The sequence below is a fragment of the Protopterus annectens genome, chromosome 9.part0, assembly GCF_019279795.1.
Source record: "Protopterus annectens isolate FY-2018-M chromosome 9.part0, PAN1.0, whole genome shotgun sequence".
NCBI classification, from domain to species: Eukaryota; Metazoa; Chordata; order Ceratodontiformes; family Protopteridae; genus Protopterus; species Protopterus annectens.
Genome location: NC_056743.1, coordinates 172,796,682 through 172,824,346, shown reverse-complemented (window position 1 = coordinate 172,824,346; position 27,665 = coordinate 172,796,682). Strand labels below are relative to the sequence as shown.

The window sequence follows — 27,665 nt, the reverse complement described above, 5'->3', positions numbered from 1 at the left end:
ATGCCTGTCTGTGGTATGGGACATGTGTGTGTTTGGCCCTACAAATATGTAAGCCGATAGGGTAACATACAGTGGAGCAGCATGTAACATCAGATAGAACAGGACCAAGAACAATGACATCTACCACAGTCTGTACACAGGCCAAATTACAAATTCACAATACACACACTGTCGCCAATCACCATGAGTACACAGACCTCAGTACTGTACACACAACCACAGAATGTCCAGGTTATGTCCTCAAATATAACCCTACTATACATAACATGTGTAGCAGTCTGATATCTCCCTGGCTTGTTATCAGATATAATGTCAATAAATTATTGTGTACAAAACATATGCACCTCTTACTGCATGACATATGTACAAAGGTTGACTAGTTGTGGCTGGAGGCACAAACACAGGGCCAGTATTGACATGTTGCTGTGATAACCTTATACATTTACTGTTGTAACAGGGTTTGTTGTGACATATGTCCTATGAGGGATATGAAGTCAATAACTCTCATGTCTGTCACCATGTACTGACTGCAATCCTCACACTATGCTTCTGCAGTTCACAGATAGGTGCTCTGTGAGTAACACAAGAAACAAAAGGCACCACATACTGCCTAGTCTGCAGATCATCCTACAAATGGTGGTTTCTTCAGAAACATAGCACTGTCGTGACAGGTATTATAACATGTAGACCAGCCATATCCACACACATGCTGTTAAACCAACATTACTCCAAATGCAGAATAGCAACACTTACATTCAGTAGTCATGTCAGGCACATCCCCCTCCTGTGTGTTGGCCTGTTTCCACAGTGTATGTTGTTAGAGGTAAATCCCCAATCCATCTGTGATGCTGTTTGCCAAACAACAAATCTAGGTCCTGCTCACAGTGAATGAAAAGGCCCAACACCAACATGATGCTCCTAAATATTGGAGTGTGTTTCTATGCAATTGGCTATGGGAATGTTACCACAGCTTTTCCACATGCAGTCAGCTAGAGGAGGGCTGCAATTCGTGCAGAGGCCATCAGCTGATCATGAGCATTACTTACAAATCACATGATGCTGCCTAAGCAAAGCAGGTGTAAGTCTCCACATCCACCAGAGAAGGAGTGAGAGAGGCAGACAGAGGCAAAGATAAGTCAGGGAGGGGGTGGGAGAGTAAAACCTAAGCATGTTGTGTCACACACTTACCAGTGCAGGGCATCAAACCCCTGACTGACTAGGTATTGCTATCACATGTCTATGCAGTTACTGGATGTGCCACATAGCTTACATGTTGAGGAGCTCTCCAAATGTATATGTGATGGTGAGTGACATCTGCAACAGTGATATGGTATCGATATGGTAGGTGTAGTACATGTGCCTGTCCACATGAACAGGTGTCAGCATCAACACAGCCACACTCTCTCAGGGGCCCACATACATTGACACACTTGGTAGGGTCAGGAATACACCTCCTCACTAGTTAGTTTGCCACAATACAGTACTGTGCATGTATCACATGCACCACAGGGGTTATCCGGAGGTTATATGGGCAAAGGGTATGTGGAGGTGTCTGACATTAGACAGCATGCTTCAGTATGCCAATGGAGGTTGTAGTGAGTGTGAATGTGGTAAAAAGCATCATGCACCACACACACAGACATAGGGTTCATAGGTTAATAGGTAGCTACTAGGCTATCTGCCCTAGGGCATTTATAAGCCTAACCAGAATTTGTTGGCTTTCGCCTGCCTTTTTGACTAGATTCCTGAGCCTCTGTCCAGCAGGGCCATAGAAGTGATCCCAGGAGCAAATTTATGATTACCCATCCACTCATCAAGATTTCACTTGAAGAGGGTTAGTGAGGGGCTCTGCCTAACATGGACTGGGATTCTATTCCAGAGCACGGGAAGCCTTTGGGATATGAATCTATCCCTCCAGCATGTCCTATTTATTGTTGTGTTAAGGTTTAAATCCCTGGAGCATGTAGCTCTAGTGGATTTGGTTTTCTTGAGGTGGAGCATGTCGAACAATCCCAGGTTGGACATGGTCTTGTATGTCAGGCAGAGGTCACCTCTGAGTAGGCGGTAAGCAACTGAGTAGAGCTGGAGTTTCTTTAGTCGAGCTGCATAGGGCAACTGTTTGAGGCCCATGATCCTCTTGGTGAGGTATTTTTGAGGTCTCTCCAGCTGTTGCAGGCGTCTGGTAAGGTGCATCCCAAATGGGGCATTGTACTCAATTATGGGCCTGATAGGTGATGAGTAGAGGGGCACAATGACCTCTCTTGATCTAGATGTGAACTCTTTTGTGATTAGGTGGGCTATATAGAAGGTCTTTCTAACCACTTTGGCAATGTGATTGTCAAAGGAGAGTTTACTATCTACTTGGGTCCCCAGATCCCTGATTACTTCTTCTGTAATTAGTGGATTTCCTCTTATATGGTAGTTTGTGGGCTCTTTGTTTTTCCCAAAATGGATGACTATACATTTTTTTGCATTTAGCTGGAGGCCATGGTTCTGACACCAGGTATCACTCTCCGTAAGGCCTTTCTGGAGGATGCTTGTGTCAGCCAGAGAGTCGATTATGGCTCCCAGTTTGCAGTCATCTGTGAACTTGGTCGGCCACAGTCCTCCCATGTTTGCCTGTACCTCAGAGAAGTATATACCGAACAAGATTGGTCCCAGGACTGATCCCTGTGGGATGCCACTTGTGACTGGTTTAGAGTCGGACATGGCACCCACAACTCTGACCATGTGAGTTCTATCCCTGAGCCAGTTTGCAACCCATCTTGTGACGTATGGATTGATTTTTAAGCTGGTAAGCTTATTTATGATACCTGAGTGGGGTATTGTGTCAAAGGCCTTAGCGAGGTCTAGGTAGGCTGTGTGGACTACCTTTCCCTCATCTAAGGCTTTGGTAACTGTTTCAAAGAAATCAACTAGGTTTAAGAGGCAAGATCTGCCCTTAACAAAGCCGAATTGGGTGGGGTCCAATGTTTGGAGGTTCCCAATGTCTTTGTTAATGAGATCCATGATGATGCACTCCATTGCCTTGCAGACCAGGCTAGTCAGGCTTATTGGGCGATAGTTCCTGGGATCTGTTGTGGCGCCACCTTTGTGGAGCGGGATCACTGTTGCTGTACGCCATTCTTTGGGTACATAACCTGTGGTAAGGCTGAGTTGGAACAGTGAATTCATGTGAGGGTTTAGTTTGTTTTGGAGCTCATGTAAGATGCAGCCCGGGATACCATCTGGTCCAATTGATGCTGTGTTTGTTTACTTTGGAGAGGGCTGCTTTCACCTGTGTGTCTGTGATGTCTGGGGGACTGCTTTCTTCTGGGATAGATACAGGCCCTTTTGTGGGGGAAGGGGGGGAGTTTGCACTGAACCTGTCCGCCAGGATGTTGGCAATGTCTGTGGGTTCAGTGTATTTTCTGCCATTATGCACCAGCTAAGAGCAGATCTGAGAGCTGCCACCCAGATTTTTGACGTAGCTAAAGAATGCCTTGTGATTATCTTTAGAGTCTTTGGCGATTTTTCTTTCAAAATTGGCCTTTGATGATTTTATGAGGGATCGAAGTTTCTTACTGGTAATGATCAAGGATGCCTTCCCTTTGTGGGATTTTGCCTTGTCATGTAATAGCTTCCTCCTTCTGTTGTATAGCTTGTGTATGACTGGGGTCCACCAGACTGGCCTACTGTTCTTGGAGGAGTGAGTCTTTGTTTTACTTGGGATGGCATGATCCATGCATTTGTAAAGGATTCTGTGGTTTGGGTACCATTTTCCATTAGCCCAGGGGCTTTAAAACTTTCCACCTTGGTCTTGAGAAGTGTGAAGTTTGCTTTTGAGAAATTTTTCACAGTGGTTTCCTTTGCTGGGGGTGGGGTCGGGATGTGGATGTCCATTGTGATAGGTTTATGGTCTGATCTTACCAATGAGGGATTTACCTCTGGTGTGGAACATTGAGCCCCCATGTTGGCGATGACGAAGTCCAATATGTTGTCCCCTCTTGTGGGAGTGGTGACCAGTTGTTCCATGGCATTTGAGTTTATAAACTCCAGGAACCATTGGGCAAAAGAGTTGAGACTTGAGTAGTTTTCCCAGTCAACGTTTGGTTAGTTGAAATCCTCTAATATCATTGTGTTTGATGAGACCTTCATATTCTCCAGTGTTCTCAGGAATGCCGAGTAGGGTTCCTGAGACAAGGTGGGTGGTCTGTAGCAGGCTATAAACTGAAAAGCAGTTTTGCCTACTGTTAGTTGCACGTGGATGGTTTCTGCTGCCTCGTGCAGTGCCACTAACCTGAAGGTGTGGGTATCCTTGATGAAAATGGATACTCCCCTGTCTTTAGTAGTCCAGACTGAGTTCTGGGGCTGAAAAGAATGGTATGAGTTGAATCCTGGTAGTGCTGGGGTGCTCTCTGGAGCCTTGAACCAGGTTTCTGTTACTGCACAGATATCGATTTTCTCCATACTGAAGAGTGCCTCGAGTGCATGCACCTTGAGGTTTAGACTTCTGGCATTGAGTAGCATTACCCTTAGTTTTTTGTTTCTGGTATTGTCTATGGAGGTGGGTTTGTCTTTTGGGCTTTGCCTAAAAATGGCACTATGGGGGTGGCAAGAGCCTTAGCCAGTATTCGAAAGCCCAAAGGTGACAGCTGCAAGCTGTCCCTGGCGAAGCAACGTGGCTTGTCTAGCATGTCATCCCAGGCTGACAGACACTGGATCCCCTTTGAATGACGCCAATAACTTAGCCAATTGTTAAAATTGATGATTTTGTCTTTATACTGCAGCATCATTCTTGGTGGGGGCAATATGCTACTCAGGGTCAGGATCATACTGGCCTGGGCTACATGATCAGAGAGCTCCTCTATGTCTCTTTTCATGTAGTCCAGGGAGGTACGTCTCAGGTCATTCACACCAACATGGACAATGACAGAGTCATATTTGTACCTGCTGTGGAGTGACCTGAGTGTTTGTGTTATGTGGTGGATCCTGGCTCCCGACAGGCAGCTTACAGTGACCTTCTCCTTGTTCAGTCTGGTGAGTGGGACGTCAGTGTGCCTGACTATAGAGTCTCCAATGTATTAGGTGTGTTATTTAGCCTTATGGGCTGCGACTGTGTGGCACACTGACTTCGTGAAGTAAGTGACACGTGTAAGTTGTTGTGGGGTGGCAGTTGCTTGGGTGTCTGCTTTGGAGGTCTCTGCTGCTTTGGCAGATTTTTATTTCGAGCCTCTGAGTATGTTTTTGTGATTTTATGTGTCGTGTTTGCTGGTGCATTTGGTCTATGTGAGACTGGTTTTGTGGTGTGAGTGGTTTCCTTCTCCTCCTAACTGAGTGTGCCAGTCATGGATTGAGAGAGCTCAGCCTCCAGTTTGGCTGTATAGTTGCATCTCTCACAAATATTTGAGTTTGTTGGAAGAAGGAGAGGGTTGTCTGTGTACATAAGGCAATTGTAACATTGCCTCAAGATCCCCAGATTCACCAGCTGGACTGGAGAGTATACCTGAAACTGCGCTTTGGACATGCCTGGATAGTTTAAGGAACTGGTTTATTGACTGACTGGAATGGACAAATAGGAAACCTTGTACTTCTGGATAGTATCAGGGGGGTATAGTGCTAAAATTTGTCAGTGCTTACTGAGAAATTTGAGCAGGTGCTGGGCTGTAGAATGAGGTTGAGTGCTTACTTTGACAGTTAGACTATTTCTAAGGGAAAATTTGAAGAGCAGATTTTGTGGAGCCGGGAATTGTTTAAAACTGCTTAAACGGTGCTGAGCTATGTTGCGCGACATTGCACAATGCGCAAAATCATGCAAAACCGCTCTAAAGCGGGTTTTAAAGCAGGGGACTTGAAAGAGCTAGGAATTAGCCCAAAACAGCCAATAAACAACTAGTTTCTGGGCTGAGACCCCTCCTCAAGGAACAGATAGGCTGCTCAAAGCTCCCCACTCTCACTGGTGAGCAGAGAAGCTTCCTCCTATCCAAGTAAGGATATGGGCATCACAGGAACTTGTACTAAAGCCCAGATTTCAGAAAAACCTGAACTCAGGACTATTCTAGCTCAGAAAAGGCGGGAAACAAGGATATATATTTTTTTGAAACAGTAACAGATATCAACAGGAAAACACAGTAAATGCTTTGCACAGGCTAGCGCACTTGAGTGGGCAACCTAAAACAGTTAAATTAAACAACAAAACAACTTTTAAAGTGCAGGTAAGCAAAAAAAATGTAATAACAGTGCCAGTACTGACATACATGGGTGCATTGCTTCACGGGTGTGTAGTGGTTGACTGTGCCAGAAGGCTATATAAGGCTAGGTGATGGGTTTACCTTGTCATCAGCTTACATGACAATGGTCTGCAGTGTGGATCAGAGATGTAGTGCCTGGATTGGCCCACACGGGTGTGTATTGTATTCACCATCCAGTCACCTGGGTAAGTATTGTGTGTGGCCATTACTGTGAATTGCTTGCCATGTATGTGTTCCTTAGTTCATGACATGGATTGGTGTCTGGATGCGCACATGTCCCACATGCATGTACAGTGACATGTGGAACTGTACCTGTGTGTCTGGCCCATTTTGTGTACACAGATTGTAATCATCAGATGTATCAGTCCTGGCCTCATGTGGCGCAAACTGGTAATGGACAGCTGGTTGACCCTGCAACTACATTGATAGTATGATACGGGTATTCCCTTGTGTCACTGGCATCTGTCCATACAGGGCATGTGTTTAAGGCATGGTGTGTCCTTTGTGGGTCACATTTGATGGCACCACAGGTGTTATTTATTTATTATTTATTTTACATTTGTTGACCGGGCTAGTCTAGCTGGATATATGTCCATTTTCAGTAGAGGCCCGGGGAGAAAAGCTTCACAACACAGTAATATAGAACAAAACTTGTTATACAAAAAATAAATATTTTACAAATGGAAAGTAGTACATAAACTATTTCATAAGCATAGCCAAGAAAATGCATCAGGTGATAAAATTGCTTACTGCAAAAAGGGATAGAAATCTTGTTTATCACATGACAGAACATGTTGTTTGACCTGCATGGAGGAATTACAATACAAGTGATTTCTGAATTTTTTTTTTGTAGTTCAGTGGAAGTGATAAATAGAAAGTAGAAAAATAGAAAGCTAGTAAAGAATTTGAAGTGACTAAGAAAAGGTGTTGCAGGTGTCCAGTGGGGAACATAGTGAAGGCGCACTGTCTGCATGTACGTGCCTATTGTACTGATGGACAGGGTGCCGTGCCCTTTGTAGTCCACTGCAATAACACCATGGTTACTATCTGTGGGCAATATGCAGGGTACTACCAACATAGTGGTTGTTGCCTAGGCAAGTGTGTTTGTGTATGAGACATGGGTTGAGAGTGTTCTCTGGGTAATACAAGGGTTGCTAACTTTGATCGCCAGGCCTTGGTGTCACATGTAGGGGTATGGATTGGCATCCCAACCTCTTGGCTATTTCACATCTGTTATCCTTGTAAGGTGGACATTGTGACATATAATAGGGCCACCATATAAGAAATTTGCAAAACCTGCTCCACAATGAGTCCAGTTGTTATGCACTCACAGCCACCTCCACACAGGATACGAATGACAAACACAGACACACACCTGCCATGTCTGGGATTAGAACTCCTACCTAACTAATTTATTACACTACAGCACTACGCAGTTATAGGATGCGTCATGGAGATTACTGGAGTACTCCTTCCCCAAAGGTGTATTTCACAGTGAATGACATCAGCAGGCTTTCCAAAGTAAGGCATTTGTATTGTAGTAAGTGTGACTAGCCTAAAAAGCATTGCTCCCTACACAGACATAGAAGTCCACACTTGCCATGTGTGGGAATAAAACCCCTACCAGAGTACTATATCACACTACAGCATTAAGCTGTTATAGAACATGCCACAAAGATTACTGGGCTACACCTATCCCAAAGGTGTATTTCACAGTGAATAACATCAGCAGCCTTTCCAAAGTAGGGCATCTGATATGTAGTGAGTGTAACTAGCCTAAAATACATTGCTCCCTACACAAAGAAACACACATGCAAACATCCACCCTTGCCATGTGTGGGACTAGAACCCCTACCAGAGGTACTATAGAGCATGATGTTGTTATAGGACAAGCCACAGAGATTACTGGGCTGCACTTTCTCCCAAAGGTGTATTTCACAGTGAATGACATCAGCAGCCTTGCCAAAGTAGGGTATTTGATCTGTAGTGAGTGTGACTAGCTAACCATGGCCCAGACCCACCTGATCTCCACCCTTTTCTATGCCTCTGCTATATATACAAACTTATCTAAATCCAACCTTACCAAACTATCCACCTGTTACAATAGTATAACTAGATTCATTACTGCTAACACCTTTAGAACTCATCACTGTCACAACCTCAAGCAACTAGACTGGTTAGAGCTAAATTACCACATACTCTATCAACAACTACTTATCATTCATAAGTCCCTTCACTACCCTGATGCTACCCCTAGCCTTAAAAAACTAATTTCACCATATAAAAACCTATCCACACTACGCTCTGCTAATAAACTCCTAGTGGCCTTGACTAAATCATATAATAAAGCTGGGGACTCATTATTTTCTAACTCTGTCGGGAAATTCTGGAATCAACTCCCTCATGAAATAACTAACCTAGACTCTACATCCCTTTTCAAAAGAAATATCAAAGAACATCTAAAATCCCAGTGGTTATGTCCTTGTGCTAACCCTGACTGAAATGACTTCATTATCTCCCAAGTTCCCCCCTCTCCCCTTACTGGTCCTCTAAATAATAGGTTTAATTATTGACTGTTATATCTTTGATATTGACTCTACCTTAGCATTTTTTTTCTCACATATGTTTTCCCACCTTGTTGTTCTGCTTATCTATCTCTTATTTAATCTAACTTCAGAATATTCTATACCTTGTATTTTACTTTTATCTGACTTTTTTTTCTGTTTACATGCTTTTTATCAGTTTTAGTTTTTCTTAAATTGTTAAATAAGTCTACACTGGTACTTTTGTATTATGCTTATCATTGTTCTTTTGTAATGATTGTTTACTTCGTGTATTTGGAGCTTTTCTCCCCGGGCCTCTACTGAAAACGGATATATGTCCAGTAAGACTAGCCCGGTCAACAAATGTAAAATAAATAAATAAATAAATAAAATGCATTGCTCTTTTCACAAACAAAGAAATACACACACAAGCATCCACACTTGCCATGTGTGGGACTAGAACCCCTACCAAAGTACTATATCACACTACAGCATTACGCAGTTATAGGACACGCCATGGAGATTACTGGGCTACACCTTTCCCAAAGGTGCATTTCACAGTGAATGACATCAGCAACCATGACAACGTAGGGCATTTGAATTGTAGTGAGTGTGACTAGCCTAAAAAGCATTGCTACCTCCACAGACACACACTGTTGCCATGTCTGGAATTAGAACGCCTACCTAACTAGTTTATCACACTACACCATTACACAGTTATAGGATGCACTACGGAGATTATTCCGCAACACCTTTCCGGTACTGCGGTAGTGGTGCTGCGGTAGCATTGTCGCCTCACAGCAAGACATTGTCACATTCGATTCTCAGCTAGAGTGTCTTCTGTGTGGAGGCATGCATGAATGGGTGTGCCTTCATTGAAGGTCGTGCATCAGGGCTGGTAACTCGGCACGTAAAAATCCACTACCAAACATTAGCGGACTGGAGTTCTGCTGTGGCGACCCCTAACTGGTATAAGCCGAAAGACACAACAACCTTTCCCAAAGGTGTATTTCACAGTGAATGACATCAGCAGCCTTGCCAAAGTAGGACATTTGAATTGTAGTAAGTGTGACTACCCTAAAAAGCATCTCTGCCTTCACAGACAGAGACACATACACACAAACACACAGTTGCCATGTCTGTGATTACAACTCCTACCTAACTAGTTTTTTTTATACTACAGCATTATGCAGTTATAGGACGCGCCACATAGATTACTGGGCTACGCATTTCCCAAAGGTGTATTTCACAGTGAAATACATCAGCAGCCTTGCCAGAGTAGGGCATTTAAAGTGCATGTGACTAGCCTAAAAAGCATTGCTCCCTACACAGACAGAGACACACGCACACATGCAAACACACAGTTGCCATGTCTGGTATTAGAACTCCTACCTAACTAGTTTATCACACTACAACATTATGCAGTTATAGAACGTGCCACAGAAATTACTGGGCTACACATTTCCAAAGGTGTATTTCACAGTGAATGACATCAGCAGCCTTGCTATTAGAACTCCTACCTAACTAGTTTATCACACTACAGCATTACACAGTTATGGGATACGCCATGGAGATTATTGGACTACATCTTTCCCAAAGGTGTATTTCACAGTGAATGACATCAGCAGCCTTGCCAAAGTAGGACATTTGAATTGTAGTGAGTGTGATTAGCCGAAAAAGCATTGCTCCCTACACAGACACACACACACACACACACACACACACACACACACACACACACACACACACACACACACACACACACACACACACACAGTTGCCATGTCTGGGATTAGAACTCCTATCTAACTAGTTTATCACACTACAGCATTATGCAGTTATAGGACTCGCCACAGAAATTACTGGGCTACACATTTCCCAAAGGTGCATTTCACAGTGAATGACATAAGCAGCCTTGCCAAAGTAGGGCATTTAAATTGTAGTGACTGTTACTAGCCTAAAAAGCATTGTTCCCTACACATACAGAGACACACACAAACAAACACACGCACAGTTGCCATGTCTGGGATTAGAACTCCTACCTAACTAGTTTATCACACTACAGCATTACGCATTTTTAGGACACACCACAGAGATAGCTGGGCTACTCCATTCCCAAAGGTGCATTTCAAAGTGAATGACATCAGCAGGCTTGTCATAATAGGGCTATGGGGAGGGCAGTGTGTGTGCATGGGCCATAGCATATTCATCTAGAGGTTGACACACCACATGCAGGCACATGCAGGGTTATATTCCACAGGTACATGTATACAGCTGCTAGATGATGACTGCCTTGTACAGTCATGTTGCACAGCTATCACTTGTACCACATAGCCTGTAATTCTGACAGATACCAGTGGCTAATTTCTACAGTGAGTGACATTCACACATCCTGTCATTGTAGCCAGTTGGCTGTGCGCTGGGTGGGATAGGCCTCATGATGAATGGCTTTTTGTCAAGTCACTCTCTTCCACACATCTATGTATGTCTACTTTTGGCTTATTACAGTATGCTGTCCTTGGATATATGTTTGTATTCCTATCCAATGTGTGTGCAAAGCATGACTGGTGCATACTGAGGAGTGTATGCACTAACATCTGCAAACTGTCAGATATGTATGGTCCACTGTTGTTTGCAGACATGGGCTTCATTTGTTTAAGTGTGTAAGCATGCCCAGTATAACCTTTCAGTATGTCTGACATTGCCTTCATTTCTCTAAGTGTGTGAGCATGCCCAGTATGGCCTTCTGTATTGAATGGATGGATCCATTCCAGATAGTTTGTACTCCAGTGCAGACCTTTGTGCTGTACACCTACAAATAGCAAACTGTTTCTGCAGGGCATCCATAGATCACTTGGCAATATGGGGACAAATTGTGCAAGGGATAGTGTGCACTGTAGGTGATTGTGTCTGTGCTGCTTCTGCTATATAGTACTGGTGTTAGCAGAGATATTCAGACATGTGTGCTGTTATACACTGATGTTTTATGTCCTCAAATACTGTCAGGTGGACATTCTTGATCACAGTGATGTCCTGGGAACAAGGGTGAATGCAGCTGTGTCCAGGATTGTGGGCAGATGCCTACATATTCGTGGTAAGTTATGCCATTCTGGAGGGGGAGTTGCAGACATTTGTTGTTGGGTCTGTGTATCCGGTTCAGCACCTTGATACAATGCTGGCAGAGGATCCTATACTTGTACATCCATCGATATGACAGTATGGCCTTATCTTGCTGTGGCAATACCTCATAGCTGTACAGATTTACACAGGTTACCCAGAGCCAGGGGCCATGAGTCAGAACATTACCCCTATTGTGGTGTATGGGCAGGTTTGTAGCCACCCATTTATGTGTTTGCAGCCAGGGATAGTGTATGCACACAGCTGTGTGTCGGACCTTGCACATTCCATGCTGCCCATGCTCTCAGCCCCCCTCTATTATTCTATCATCTCCCATACATTATGCATACATTCTCTGATACTTTCCCTAAGGTTATCACCTCAACAAAGCTGTGTTTTGGTGTTGGTCCACAGTTCATGCAGTGGGGCATGGTGGACATGTTACTGTGGTTTGTCCACGTGGCCTTGCATATGGCTTACGTGGAGTGTGTTATGTTATTTGGGTGTCCATGACATAACATGCATTGGCAGTACATCTGAGACACAGGTCTTTGGCAGAGGGCTGTAGGCCATTTGGTGGTGATGCGAGCCAGCTGTGGCAGGTCGTTGCATTCTGTCAGTCTTACAGTCCCAGACCGCCATACAGTATATTCCCCTGGGGTGACAGGGTAGGTGTGCTAGGTGTTCATGCCAATAATTTCTATCAGTATTGATCACGTGGTGTGGATGCTGACAGGGTGCTACCTACAGCTAGGGACACACCTGCATGGGACACCTGCACTGCATGCTGCATTCTTTCACTATTGCCATATACAGGTGGGGGTCAGTTGTTCCCATTCCCAACAGCAGAGATATGACCAGAGAGGTACCTGTGGGTGGTGTTGGGGTGAGCTGGGTGCATGTGTGCTATGGACACTACTTGCATCTGATGCACAGATATGCATGGAGCATTCCAGTTATGCTGGCATGTGCAGGTACAACAGCTGTTTCCCAATACATCAGTCCTACCACCTTTGTGATCTGCAAGTGTTCGGGCAGATGACACCGGTATACCCTACTACAGGCCCAGATAATGTGATGCATACCTGTATGTACAATTCCAAGGGTGTGTATATTTCACAGTTACACATTATATACTGTATGTCTGGGGTACTTTCCCCTGTGTACTGCTTGTATATCTAGCCCAACAGCCATGCCATGTCAATCTTTCAGATGGTGACACATATTACCACCATACATTTACAATGGCTTACTGCTAGCATGTGTTATACTGGTGGGAATTGTCTTTGGCACTGCAGTTGTGAGGACTTGGCCCTGTCATCAGCAGTACTGGGCAATGGCCATCAGGTCATACCTCAACATGCATACATACTGACCACTCTCACACAATATGAAACACATACCAACCTAACACACACATACCTGCATATTGTACAAATGCTACAATCTATCCTGCTACCTTGGCCACCTCTGGGCATCTGTGCTCCACTGGTATTATACCTACACATACATGTTACTACATTTCTATATAGGATGAGGACACACACCTAACTGTTACTACATGTCTAAGTAGGGTTGGGGTGGCACACCCGACTGTTTCTACATTTCTACACAGGATTGGGGAGGGGGCACACCTGACTGTTACTACATTTCTACACAGGATTGGGGGTCACACCTGACTATTTCTACATTTCTACACAGGATGGGGGGCACACCTGACTGTTACTACATTTATACACAGGAGTGGGGGGGCACACTTGACTATTTCTATGTTTTTACACAGGATTGGGGGGCACACCTGACTGTTTCTACATTTCTACATAGGATTGGGGGGCACATCTGACTGTTACTACATTTCTAAATAGGATTGGGGGGCATACCTGTTACTATATGTGTATATAGGATTCGGGGGGACACCTGAATGTTACTACATTTCTACATAGGATTTGGGGGGCACACCTGACTGTTACTACTATCTACATAGGATATGGGGGGGCACACCTGACTGTTTCTACATTGCTACACAGGATTGGGGGGGCACACCTGACATTTGTGCACATTTGCTACGACTGTACTGGTATGTTAGGTACTCCATTTCATTCTGTTTTCTAACCTATTATGCTGACTAGAGGCATGTCCGTGTACTACATGTCTTACATTTGATTGACCTACATAGTTTCTGACTTCCTACCCTTCAGAACTAACATGCCACTGCCTGACCTGATGTAGTCTGTCTGTGTAGCCCTGTGAGGGGAGGTTACCCATTGGCATCATTCAGTGGCCTTAGCACAGCCTTTGTTTGTGTTTGTCTATACCCGTCCTGCTGGCTGTAACTGTTGTTGGGTATGTGAACCTCCTGGCATGTGTGTCATATGGACACACATGTGGCCAGCACATTTCCTGCAGTGTGTTTTGTCACCATGTGTAGTACTGGCTACTATGGTGACACCTGTATTTGTTACAGATCTCATGCTGCCACTATAGGTGTCTACTATCTGCTGGCATCCCATTCAGCCACCCGATTCCCTTGCATGCTCACATCCATACCATATTTACAGGTAACAACACATACTACATTCGGCAATTGGTAAGTTGAGTGACTTACCTTGTGGGTGTGCCAGTATTGAGGGTGGTGTTGAAGGGCTGCCTATGTTGGATGCACATAGTACACTCCTTACACATGGTTGAGCATAGGTAGTGTCATGTTTGGCATCCTTTTTACTGTATGTGCAAGTCAGAGAGAGGTGTCATTCCCTGTGTCCCTCCTGTGTTAGTGTATGTGCTATGCATTGCCTCTTTGCCAAGGCCAGGGTATACTGGGCACACCTACTTCTGCCTACTGGGGCATGCTCAGGTCGTTCCTCCTCTGAGTCACTATGTGCCTGTGCAGGCCTTGGCAATGGTGGGGGGCAGTGTGGCTCTGCCCCATGCTATTCCTGCTACAGCTGTTTCCGCGGGATCATATTGTGTAGTATGGCACATATGATGACAATTTGAGTACATGTAGCTGGTGAATACTGCAAGGCTCCACCAGATGTGTCCAGGCACCAGAACTGTGACTTGAGCATCCCAAACACACGCTCTATTATAATTCTGGTCTGTGCGTGTGCTTCATTATGGAGTTCTTGTTCAGGTGTGTGTGCATTTCTGATGGGTGTCATCAGCCATGGCTCCAGTGCATAACCAGCATTCTCCATTAGGTGATCGTAAGGGATATCCCCACTGGCAAATCTCAGGCACAGCTGCGCCAGATGCCAGATGTGGGAATGTGATAGCTTCCAGAGCAGCCAGCACACACATTCATTATTATGCCCTGGGCATCACATATGATCTGACAGTTGATGGAGAGCAAGCCCTTGCAGTTGATGTAGACCCTACCCCACTCATCGGGTGGTGCTTTGATGCATATGTGCATGCAGTCTATAGCACCCACTACCTCAGGGTATTCTGCTATTTGGTGGAACAGATGCATATTGCTGACCAACACCTCACGGGTGTTGGGGAAATATACGTGCTCACCAGCATGTGCTGACATGACATTCAGGAACTGGTGGAGTACCCTGGATGCTGATGCCTGTGAGATCCCCATGATATCCCCAGCTGGCCTTTGGAAGGTACCTGTAGCTAGTATTCTTAGGCCTGCACATACCTTAATATTGGCTAGGATGGGTTCCCCTCTGTTAGTTTTATGTGTCAGGCGTGGCCAGCACAGCTCAACAATTTGCTGTAGGAGGTCCCTTGTCCATCCTATAGTTCTCATCTATCTCCAGCTCATGTAGCCCCTGGTAGGTTACCCTGGGTCTGTTCACTCTTGTCCATCTCCTCACTGTGGGTTGGTTGACAGCATTCATATCCTCACCACCCTCAGCCTCTTCCACATATTGTTGCATGATAGCTATTGCAGCCCCTATAATTTTGTTGTTTTGTTTGTTAAAAGTTCCCCACTTGTATACACCGGTGGTGTAGAGTATCTGGGAAAAAACAAAGGGAAATGTGTTTGCATAGTTTATAGTAATGTTCTGGACTGGGCTGGTCTGCTGCCTGTGTAATTGCCTGATTCTGATACATTTCACCTGCCAGCTATGCTAGTTCTCTTAGATTACCTTCCTACTGTTGTTTTTCCTTCCCGTTGCATTCCTGTTTAAGCCCGGGGGAGCATCGCACAAACACAGTACTCAAATGTGCACAGAGCTGCTATTTTCTGGTTTACTTTTTTCCTTTAAAACCCAGTGCATGGCACGCACACCCTCTTAGGCAATGTAAAGAGTTCTAGGCAGCCTCAGACATACACCCTTGCTTAGCTCTGCTAATCTAAGGGCAAACCCGAGACACAGGACTCCAATCCGCTTAAAGTATGCCTAACACACACACTCATGATGTCAGCTAACTCCTAGGCTTGCACCAAGCTATTCCTGCTCTTACACTGTTGGGTGCTGACTAGCATGCAGGAGAAATCTGGGATTCAGTATCATTCCCCTCATTTGCATAGGATTGCCTGCTGATGCATAGTTACATGTCCCACACTGAGCCTCCCCCCTTAGCAACCACTATTCACTGTCCTTGTTGTCTTCTGCCTGCTATTGAGTATAATGGAAAAATAGTGATTGTGGTTAGAATGCTTATTTTAGGTATTTTTACCTACTTTTCACCCTATCCCATTTGATCACCACTGCCCTAAGCTTAAACAGCCGAGATTGGCTAAAAAAAAATTAAAGTTGATTTTTTTTTTATTTTTGCAACTGTTTTCCATGCCAATGGCCTTATATTTGGCCATTGGCATGCTTTCTACATAATATTCACCCTTTATTTGGAGCTGCCATGGCTCCATTTTGTAGTTTGCAGAAATGCACTCCGTTACTGGTGGAGTACATTTCTGCAGATTATATTTGTCCTGCATGGCCAGTTTCCAGCTTTCTGGATCACAAATTAACCTCATTTGCATGAATTTCTCCTGCAGATGGGGTAATTTGTATACAGAGGCTGAGTCCATGCAGGACTAGTGCAGGAGTGCTCGTGCACATCCCTACAGCTTATTTCTGGATCACACGGCAGACATATTGCCTGCTGGAGCTCCTGCACTAGTCCTGCACACTGTGCAGGGCTGGCTAAATCTGGGGGAATCTATTCTTGATTAGTGTCAAGTATATAAGCAAATACACACTACAATACCAGTAATTTCAGTCAGAAAAGAAGGTAATCACCACTTGGAAAACAGAAGTTGAAAATATTAATAAACAGAATAAAAAAAACAGCACATATCACTGTAACTAGTTTGGAATTTATTTCTCTCACTTTTACAGCACATTCTAATTTAATCTCCATTATTTCTAAATATATTCATATATAAATACCTAGCAACCTTTCTTCTTACAAATATCAAGAAATTCTTCATGAGTTTCTGTCAGTAGCTTCCTAATTCCTTTAAAATCTTGTGTTACCTTGTTGTCATATTTCTGGTAGACAGTGTGATGACCGTGTCATGGCCCAACAATCAAGGAGCCTCAATACTCACCACTAACACCAGAGAGGTCATCTCCTAGAAGAGGAAAGTATAACTAATACGCATAGTAAAGTACAGTTTCCATTAAGTGCACACAGAGATCACAGTCAGTCTGGGGCTGGTTGCTCCTTGCTCACCAGGTCCCCAATAAGACTCCCCAGTGGCACAGCTATAAGATCCAGGTCTCAGCCTAACTGGGCAAGCTAAAACCTCTAGTACCCTGTCTGTCCAACCAGTGCTTTGTGTCCCTGCCAAGTATCTGACACAACACACACACACACACACACTTTGATAAGTATTTATACAACTTCACAGACACTCCTGGGAAAGGCTGGCACAGATTCTCCAACTGTGCCCCTTTACCCAGACTATACAGTAGTAATTACTGCCACCACCCAGTTAATAAAATCAGCTACTAAAAATGCCCTTAAAAGGGTGTCCAATTATTACTGTGCAATATTAATATCCAATGGTAGTATGACTAACAGGGAAGGCTTACTTTAGAGTGGCCTATTACAATAACCTCTATAAATATGCAATGTACTCTAGAGCTTATCTCTACACAAAGCAGCCACAGGTAAAAGGTTTTAAAAATATTTAATAATAAATAATTAAAACACAAGATGAAACTACTACACCACAGAGATAGCTAAGAGTTCAGAGATCACACAGAAACTTAAAATAATACAGTAGGACAGGTCTGATTTCAAAGAAAAATACCTAATTAATCTTTACTAGCTTTAACTATTCCTACAAGAAATCACAGTGCTAAAACTTACATGTGAGCACAAGGCAGAGTGCTGAGAAGCTGGATGTCCAAAGTCAAAATGCCTTTAGTCTCTTGTGAGAAATAGTATTTAAACATTACTAACAAACATGTCTCTAAGGCCCTCCCAAAATTACATCATTTTTGACACTTAGGTTTTCCCAGTATTCATATACTGCATCATCTTAACACCTGGTCTGAGTTGTCAGGCCACAAGCTGCATTATTTAGCAATCTAACACCTCCTCAGAAACTTACAACAATATAAGACATTTCACGTGAATAAGCTAGCAGACACCAGAGCAATAAAGCACCTTCCACATCTAAATTCTAGTCATAAACTTTAGCCTTAAAACAATGGGCATGATATCTTCATCCAGCTGCCCTGAAGCCAACTTCTAACATGAAAGGGTACAACATGCTTCACTGGGCCAGTAAAGTGCAATTTTGTCACATATTTCGCAGTTTTACATTTCACAGTATTCTTTACACTCAAGAAACATGCCTGTATTTTACATTTATTTACAAATGCTAGAATTATATATCAGATTCTATTTGTCTAGGCTGGCAGCCTTCGCCCATCTCTCCCTAATCATCACATCTCTTCCCCCCAGAAAACTCAAGCAAGTTTTTTAAGTGCCCCTGGAGAAACATCGCTTGAGAATGTCAGGGTTATCTGGGTGTACCTCACCCCATTCCCTGTCATCACAGCACATCTGCATTGGCATTGCTACTCCCACTGTGGTGCTGCACTAACATATCATATGCTTGCAACCCCAGACTCCCTCTTAGCAACTTGGCATTTTGCTGACTGGCTCTGTTTAACCATGTTAGAGGGTTGTGATCTGTCATCACAGTAAATTTTCTTCCATACAGATAAGGCTGAAGTTTTTGTAGTGCCCACACTATGGCTAGACATTCCTTTTCTACCATGGCATAGCATTCCTCCCTGGGTTGGAGCCTATGACTGAGATAAACCACTGGGTGCTCTTCTCCCTCTGAAGAAATCTGGCTAAGTACAGCCCCCAACCCATAGTTTGAAGCATCCACCTGCACAACAAACTCTTTGCTGTAGTCTGAACTGGCTAACACAGAGGGCCCTCCCAAAGCTTCTTTAAGCTTCTGATATGCCTGCTCACATGCTGGGGTCCACACTACCTTATCTGGTCTGTTCTTCCTTGTCGGGTCTGTGAGGGGAGCAGCTGTGGTACTATAATTGGGAACAAACTTTCTGTAGTACCCTGCTGTCCCCAAGAATGCCCCTCAACTGCTTTTTGGTAACAGGTGCAGGCCATGCCTGAATAGCTTCCACTTTGGCATTTTCTGGCCTTATCTTACCACTCCCCACTCTATGTCCTAGGTAGGAGACCTCTGCCATACCCACCTGACATTTGCTTGGCTTAATGGTCAACCATGCCCTCTGTAGTCTGCCTAGCACCTCCCTGACTTGCTGAAGGTGCTCTTGCCAGTAATGGCTGTAGATAGCAATATCATCCATGTGAGCAAGGGCAAACCCTCCTGCTCCTGCTAAGATATGATCTACCAGCCTCTGGAAAGTTGCTGGGGCATTCTTCATCCCAAAGGGCATCTTTGTGAACTCATACAAGCCAAAAGGAGTCACAAAGGCTAATTTCTCTCTAGCACTGGGAGTCAAGGGCACCTGCCAGTAACCCTTGGTAAGATCAATGGTTGTAAGATACTTAGCCCCACCCAGCTGCTCTAGGGCCTCATCTGTCATAGGCATGGGGTAAGCATCTGACCTGTGTGACTATTTAATTGCCTGGAATCCACACAGAACCTGGTGCTGCCATCCTTCTTTGGCACCAGTACCACTGGTGAGGCCCCAGGGACTGTTGGACTCTTGAATCACCCCTAGTTCCAACATCTCCTGTACCTCCTCCCTCAGAGTCTGTTTGACTCTCTCAGGCATCCTATAAGGGGCCTGCCTGATAGGCCTTTGGGGTCCTGTATCCACCTGGTGCTGCACCAGGTGGGTGCTCCCTGTTTTCCCAGTGAACATGCCTCCAAACTCCTGCAACACTGCTTGGATTTCTCGAACCTGGGTAGGAGATAGCTTCTGGGACATTGCTACCCCTTCCACCGAGATGTCAACCTGAGCCTCACTGAGGAGATCAGTCACCAGATCTCTCTCAGACTCCTCCTGCAATCCACTTCAAATGCTCAGCACAAGGGCCCCCCTATCATGGTAAGGTTTCATCATGTTAACATGGTACAGTTTGTGCCCCTGTCATCTGCCTAGCACTTCCACCATGTAGTTAACATCACTTACCTTTCTTACCATCTTGTAGGGTCCCTCCCAAGCTGCTTGCAACTTGTTGTGTCTGACAGGAATGAGAACCATCACCTGCTGCCCTATAGCATACTCTCTAGCTCGAGCATTCCTGTCATACCACACCTTTTTCTGTTGTTGGGCTTCTGCCAGGTTCTCCTGTGGCAAGCCCATGAGTTCCCTGAGCCTTGTCCTGAGGTTCAGGACATATGCCACAACAGACTCCTTGTGAGACTCACACTCACATTCCCACTTATCTCAAATTAAATCTAGAGGTCCCCTCACCCAATGCCGATACAGCAACTCAAAGGGTGAAAACCCTGTGGATTCCTGGGGAACCTCTCTGTAAGCAAACAAAAGATGGGGCAAATATTTCTCCAACTCCCTCTTAAACTGATCTGCAAATGCCTGTAGCATGGACTTGATTGTAGAGTTTAACCTCTCAACAAGACCATTAGTCTGGGGATGGTAGGGGGTGGTCTTCATGTGCTTCACCCTACAGGACTTCCACAGACAAGCCAGCAGGTCTGACATAAAATTGGCACCTCTGTCAGACAGTATTTCCTTTGGGAAACCTACCCTGTAGAAAATCTCTAGCAAAGCATTTGCCACCTTCTCTGCCTCAATGGAGGACAAAGCCACTGCCTCAGGGTATCATGTAGCATAATCTACAATCAGTAGGATATACTTTTTCCCTGTGGAACTTGGGGTGCTCAGAGGACCCACAATATCCATAGCTACCTTCTGAAATGGCTCCTTATTCACAGGCAAAGGCATCAAAGGAGCTCTCACCTTGTCTCCTGCCTTGCCTAACTTTTGGCACTGCTCACAGGTCATGCAGTACCCTGTTACATCTCTGGAAATTACAGGCCAATAGAAGTTTTGCATAATAAGCCTCTTTGTACGTTTCATGCCCACATGACCAGCAAAGGTAATATCATGGGCTATGGCTAGAAGTGCCAGATGGTAAGCTCTAGGCACTACCAACTGCTGTACTCTCTCACCTTCTAGCCCTCCCTCAGGGGTCCACTATCTGTACAGTAACCCTTTGTTCCAGTATACAGATTCCCCCTTCCCTTGAGAATCAGGTGCCTCCCTAGCTACCTGCCTCAGGCCTTGCAGTGTAGGGTCTGAGAGCTGAGCCTGTCTCAAGTCTCTCCTTGAAACCCTTCCCAGCTCCCCTTCCACAGGAAGTCTGGCATCCTCTCACAGCGGTGCCTCGCTGTCAGCCTGAGCACTACTACTACTCACCTCTACCTTTGCAGTTACCCTGTCCAAGGGAACATCAGTACCCACAAGCAGCTGTGGCTCACATTCAGTCTCACTGCTACAGCATAGCTCACTCCCTGAAGTAACCACCTCAGCAGTCCTGTTTGCAAGTATGCAGCCTGTCTGGGTCTCCCCAGGCTACCAGAACAACATGTTTGTATCCTAGCCTTACTGCATGTAACTGCATAAGTACATAGTACTGCCTCATCCAAATCCTTCCCTCTCAGGACATCTGCAGAATGGCAGTTCTATTCCCCTGTTATCTCAAGACAACCCACTGTTGGCATTTTGTCTTTCCCACTTACTGGCTCCCTCACCTTTGGTTCCCCACCTTGCCTCCATGGACATCTGTATGCCACATGGCCCCACTGGTTGCATTCAAAACATTTAACCCTAGCTCCTGGATGTGTACCTGGACGAGTGGCTTCCCCTGCTACTGGCAGATTTTGTTGGGGCAGTCTGTGCTGCCCACCATGGGTTCCTTTAGTCCCATGAGCAGTACTGGGGGTCCCTTTCCTGTGCAGGGCAGCCCTGCTTGCTAGGTATAGGTCTCCCTTCTTCCCCAACTCCTCTAAAGTAGAACACTGTCTATCAGCTAACCAGATCCTCATGTCCTCAGGCAAAGTGCTAAGGGTGTGTTTCCTTACCAAAAGGTCTGCCAGCCCTTCAAAAGTGGTGACCTGACATCCACTCACCCAGCTATGAAAATAAGTGCTCAGTTCAACAACATATTCACATACATTTTCATCTGCCTTGTGTCTATGCTCACGAAACTTTTTCCCATATATTTCAGGTGTTAGCTTAAAACATTCTAATAAATGTCTTTTTACAGCAGTATAATCAAAACAGTCAGTGTCATGCATTTTTGCTAAAGAAGTTACAGCTTTACCATGGAGTAAGGGGATCAGGAACTTACCCAGAGCCTTTGGTCAACTTCATACTGTTTACATACCCACTCAAACATATGAATGAAGCTATCAAAATTATCCCCCTCTTTAAACTGTGGGAGAAATTTACTGACCCTTTGTGCTTCTGGGGTCCAGTTACTCCCTTCCCCATTACCTCCATGACTCTGGCAAAGAGTCAGCATTTCCCTCTCATGCCTCCTCTGCCGTTCATTTTCCTCAGCTTGTAAACTCCTCATTTTCTCAGCTACTTTAATTCTATATGCCTGGCCTCCAACTCAAGTCTCTTTAGCTCCAGCTGGATTTTTAAGTCCACTGCAGAAAGGTTGATATGTCCATTCTCCGAGGATTTTGTATCTCCACTGTCAGTCTGATTGTCCTCCAGGCTGCTGTTTTCTGATGCAGCTGTAACCAAGGCTTCAATCAGGTCTGCTTTAGTCAGGTTTCCATGCACCAGTCCCCTAGACTGGCACATCTCCACCAGCTAGCTCCTTATCAGCTTTCTATACTCTTCTGCTGACATGCTGCCTGCTCACCCTGACTAATACTAAGCTAACAAAAGAAATAAAATAATTGTGATCTGAACTCTGAGTATACACTGCATGGCTATTTTAGAGTACAAAACACTTTTAGAGATCACTGTACATAAGCTACAGGAATTTGCTCTACCCACACCACTACAAACTAACCAGTATGTGAAGTAGATCCCACCACTGCCAAACACTTGTGATGACCGTGTCCTGGCCCAGCAATCAAGGAGCCTCAATCCTTACCACTAACACCAGGGAGGTCGTCTCCTAGAAGAGGAAAGGATAACTAATACACACAGTAAAGTACAATTTCCCTTAAGTGCACACAGAGATCACAGTCAGTCTGGGGCTGGTTGCTCCCTTGCTTACCAGGTCCCCAATAAGACTCCCCACTGGCACAAATATAGGGTCCAGGTGTCAGCCTAACTGGGCAAGCTAAAACCTCCAGTAACCTCTCTGTTCAACCAGTGCTTCATGTCCCTGCCAAGTAGCTGACACAACACACACACACACTTTGAGATAAGTATTTATACAACTTCACAGACACTCCTGGGAAAGGCTGACACAGATTCTCCAACTGTGCCCCTTTACCCAGACTATACAGTAGTAATTACTGCCACCACCCAGTTAATAATATCAGCTACTAAAAGGCCCTAAAAAGGGTGTCCAGTTATTACTGTGCAATATTAATATCCAACAGTAGAATGACTAACAGTCAAGGCTTACTTTAGAGTGGCCTATTATAGTAACCTCTATAAATATGTAGTGTACTCTAGAGCTTATCTCTACACAAAGCAGCCACAGGTAGAAGGTTTTAAACATATTTAATAATAAATAATTAAAACACAAGACAAAACTACTACACCATAGAGATATCTAAGAGTTCAGAGATCACACAGAAACTTAAAATAATACAGTATGACAGGTCTGATTTCAAAGAAAAATACCTAATTAATCTTTACTAGCTTTAACTATTTCTACAAGAAATCACAATGCTAAAACGTACATGTGAGCATAGGGCAGAGTGCTGGTAAGTTGGATATCCAGATCAAAATGCTTTTTGTCTCTTTTGAAAAATAGTATTTAAACATTACTAACAAACATGTTTGCTGGGTCCCTCTCCACATTACATCATTTTTGACACTTAGGTTTTCCCAGTATTCATATACTGCATCATCTTAACACCTGGTCTGAGTTCTCAGGCCACAAACTGCATTATTTAGCAATCTAACATCTCATCAAAAACTTACAACAATACAAGGCATTTCACATGTATATGCTAGCAGAAACCAGAGCAATAAAGTACCTTCCACATCTAAATTCTAGTCATAAACTTTAGCCTTAAAACAATGGGCATGAAATCTTCATCCAGCCGCCCTGGAGCCGAATTTTAACATGAAAGGGTACAACATGCTTCACTGGGCCAGTAGAGTGCAATGTTGTCACATATTTTGCAGTTCCACATTTCACAGTATTCTTTACACTCAAGAAATATGCCTGTAATTTACATTTATTTACAAATGACAGAATTATATATCAAATTCTATTTGACTAGGCTGGCAGCCTTTGCCCAACTCTCCCCAGTCATCACAGACAGCTAACAAACATGCGCACAGACATCATAAAACAAGTTAAAAATGCTAAATTTGTATAATTGAAATAATGCATAGGAAGGGTGGAAGAGTAGAAGAAAGGTTGAGAATTGCTCCTTCATAGCATGAGCACTTGATCCATTAGACTTTGTCATCATGATCATATGTGTCCAGCTATGAGTAACATTCCTACAAGCCATTATTCCTACATCATAACATAAAAATTTGAAAAGTTAGTTAAAATAGATAGACATCACTTGCAGTGGGTCAGTCCAAATTAATGTCATTGTTTCACATAGTACGTGACTCCACTATTGTAGTTCAACTCATAGTTACTGCCTATGTCTCATACATTACATGGTGCAGATTCAAGGGTCATTTACTAAAACATCACTCAGTCTCGGCCTCCACTACATGTATCAAATGTTTATTCATGCCATGTGAGTGAGTAGCACCCATGCTCCTCTGACATTCTTCCATGTAAAGGATCCTTTGTGAAATAAAAACTTAAGCTGTGTGCTTACTTGTGAACATGCTATATAATGGAATCATCTATACTAGTTCATAGGTTCCACAAGGGCCTTTTTAAGCCTAGCCATGCATCACAAATGTCTGAGAAGTTCTGGTACCCTTGGTAAGTGTAAGCAGGGGCTTGAGAGGTGAAACATTTCCAAGCAGGGGCCTGAGAGAAGAACCATTTACAGACTGCCTATGTCCATTAGAGACATAGATACCAAACCAGTTATACATTTACTCTTTCCCATCCAATTGTCCACATTACACTTTAATTAGGTTAGGGAGGAAATTTGCTTCAAATTGATGGGGATTCTGTCCCAGAGAAGGGGTAGTCTCTGGGATACATACCTGTCTCTCACACAGGTCCTATTTATATCACAGGCAAGGTTTAAGCCTTTACAATGGGTAATTCTAGTGCTGTTTGTTTTGCAAATATGCAGGAGATCCATCAGAGTGGGGTCTGACAATTTCCTGCATGCCACATACAGATCGTCTCTCAACAGCCTGTAGGAGACAGAATACAGAGATAGGGCTTTGAGGTGGTCTGCAAAGGACATATTATTTACGCCCTGTATTCTTTTAGTGAGGAACCTCTGCGGATGTTCCATTTGTTGGATATGCCTGGTTAGGTACATACTAAAGGAGACATTGTACTCAATGATAGGTCTGATGAATACCAAATTCAGTGGAACAATGAGTTCCTTGACCTAGATGCCATACCTTTGTTTATAAGTTGCTCAACATAGAATGATTTCCTCACTATTGTAGACACATGATAGTCAAAGGTTAGGTTACTGTCTATGTGTGTCCCCAAGTCCCTGACTACTGGGTCATCTCTTAGGGGTGTGTTATCAATATGATAGTTACCAGGCAGTGGATAACTTCTCAAAGGATACTATCATGCATTTATTTGCATTTAGTATCCTTTGAGAAGTCATCCACCCCTGGCAACTATCATATTAACAATACACCCATAAGAGTTGACCCAGTAGTCAGGGACTTGGGAAGTGATTGAATTTGTGAGTGACAGAGGCTCAACAGGTAACACACTTGGCTTTGTTGCTGGAAGATCAGAAGACTGTTTATTCTAATAAGTAGTTCAGTGTTTATTAGGTACAGAATCAGCAGCATATTCATATTCAGTTCCTCTTCACAAAGAAAATGTACTAACTCTGATCTGGGACTACTTCATAGACCTCAGAGATAAATGGATTATTTGATTTTGCAATGAAACAAGTATTTCCTTTCTGTCTAAGACAGTGCAGCCTTAGAGTTAGTTAAGGGGGCTGTTGGATGCTATATTCTTCATAGTTATGTTTGTTGAGAATATTGCTTATTTACTCATCTGAGGAAAATGATGGCACATTTTATGGGTATGTTTTCTTTTTATTTTTTATTTTAATGTAAATGGGCATGCCTTCGTTGAAGGTTGAACGTCGAGCTGGCACCTCGGCGTTCATCAAAATCTACTGCCAATCATTAGCAAACCGGAGTTCCGCTGTGGTGACCCCTAACCGGGAAAAGCCGAAAGACAACAACAACATTTGTTAACCATGTAAATTAGCTGGTTTATAGACCCTTTTCAACCACTACATTGGCCACAATGGCAAGGGAAAATGCAACAAATGATTCTATGAACAGTTTAGTATAGGTAATCATCAAACATGGTTTTGGGAAGGAATTGGACTAAATCCACACTGACATGGTGTGAAGTATGGAAACTCTGCATAGTGCCAGAAGTCAGGATTGAAACACAAGCCTTAAAGCTTCAGTGCAGAGATCTTTCCACTCAGCCATTCTGATGGTCAGTAGTTTTTATAGCAAGTGATAGCAGTTCTCTCCTGTTGAATCAAAAAAGTAGCTAACATTAAGCATACAGTAGACTATAACACAAGTTCTGTACCATCTTTTCTATCACCTCTGAATGTACGCATAAAAGTTGACACTCTTTACCTCTATTCCATTCTTGGCAGGCAAATGTGGAAGGTTATCATCTGTCCTTCTTTACCTAGGGCTGTCCCTATTTGGGCAGTTGCATCCTGCGAAAAACATAAAAAATGTCAAATGTCCTGAGATCGGTAGACAAAAACTATTTTTTTTAATTTTCTTCTAATAGCTGCATGAGACAATTATTTTGTATCTGAAACAAGTTAATGTGGTATGAAATAACAGAAACACCTTAAATTCTAGAAGAGTGAGCTTTTATTTTGGAAAAAGAGTGGATGTTTTGCACTAGTTGTGGTTAATCATTTGTCTTGTAAAATCTCATTTTTCTATAAAAAATGTCCCACTTTGATCATTTGAAAATGTGACAACATAATGTTGTGAGAATTATAGAGCAAAAAGGAAACAGATTTTGTCCTCAGGTTTAAGCTTACTTCATGAAAGTCAACATAAGGTTTAGTATT

At 43.8% G+C, this 27,665-nt stretch overlaps 1 long non-coding RNA gene across 2 annotated transcripts in view; it reads right to left on the bottom strand.

The window, feature by feature from the left end:
• Positions 1-27,292, bottom strand: part of LOC122810863 — a 109,015-nt gene extending 81,723 nt beyond the window's left edge. For both annotated transcript variants that reach the window (XR_006366129.1, XR_006366128.1), the window contains exon 1: positions 27,211-27,292. This is a non-coding gene — a long non-coding RNA (uncharacterized LOC122810863). The remainder of the gene's footprint in view (positions 1-27,210) is intronic.
• Positions 27,293-27,665: the final 373 nt, after the last annotated feature.